Consider the following 1402-nt stretch of genomic DNA (forward strand, 5'->3'; position numbering starts at 1 on the left):
AGCTTGTTTTTGTTCTTGAGCTGTAATAATTCTTTTTATGTTCTCTTTGTTAAATCCTTATCAGATATATGATTTCCAAATATTTTCTCCAAGTCTGTAGGGTTACTTTTTAAAACTTTTTATTGTGATTTGATACCACTAGTCTGTCAATTTTTCATACTGTGGGAGCTTTGTGTTGCTGTGGGGCTGGAGGCTTTGCCAACTGTATTTCAAATACCAACAAGGTCACTCATGGTGAGCAGGTTTCAGAGGAGCTTCCAGACTAAGACAGACTGGGAAAAAGGAAGGGGTCATCTACTTCTCAAAGAAGTGGCCAGTGATAACTTTATGAATAGCAGTGAAACACTGTCTGATATTTTACTTGAAAACTTTATGAATAGCCCTGAAACATTCCCTAATATAGTGATGGAAGATGATCCCCTCAGGTTGGAAGGCACTCAAAATATGAGTAGGAAAGAGCTGCTTCCTCAAAGTAGAGTTGACTTTAATGACATGGATAGGGTGAAGCTTTCTGGACTTCCATTTGGTGATGTAGCATGACTGAAAATGGAAAGAAACAACCTCAAACATCCATTGACAATTGGACCATGGAATATATGAAGTATGAATATAATAATATTGGAAGCTGTCAAAGATAAAATGGAATGCATAAGGATTGATATCCCAGGCATTAGTGGCTTAATAGACAGGTTTGGGCCACTTTGAATCAGACAACCATATGATCTACTGTGCCAGGAATGACAATTTGAAGAGGAATGGCATGGCATTCATTATCACAAAGGATGTGTCAAGATCTGTCCTGAAGGACAATGCTGTCATTGATATGATAATATCCACATGCCTCTAAGGAAGACCAGTTAATACTACTATTATTCAAATTTACCCACCAACCACCAAAGCCAAAGACAAGGAAATGGAAGATTATTACCAACTTCTGCAGTCTGAAATTGACCACACATGCAATCAGGATGTATTGATTATTACTGTGATTGGAATGCAAGAGTTGGAAAAAAGGAAGAATCATCAGTAGTTAGAAAATGTGGCCTTCATGATAGAAATGATGCTGAAGATCTGTGGTGTAGTAAATTACTTTGTGTGGCTTTTCTACCCATAAGTCATTGTAAACTCAGTGGTGGAATGAGCAACTGAGGAGCTCCTGATTGTAAATTGTATCTACCTGGGTTATTTCTGTTGGGTTTGGCACAATGCAATGTTATGGGAGGCTCACTCCCAGGTGCTTAGCATTCAGTTATTATGATTGGTTGGTTTGGCCACTCTGCCAAGCTCAAAAGGAGGCTTCCTAGAGGCAGAACTCTCTCTGACTGCTGGTTGAGGAAGATGTGCTGCTGAAAGAGACATGTGCTCCTGAAAGAGACATGTGCTGCTGGGAAAGAGACACAAG

This window comes from Orycteropus afer, unplaced genomic scaffold (genome assembly GCF_000298275.1).
Source record: "Orycteropus afer afer isolate SDZICR_OR568_19922 unplaced genomic scaffold, OryAfe1.0 scaffold01059, whole genome shotgun sequence".
Classification (NCBI taxonomy): domain Eukaryota; kingdom Metazoa; phylum Chordata; class Mammalia; order Tubulidentata; family Orycteropodidae; genus Orycteropus; species Orycteropus afer.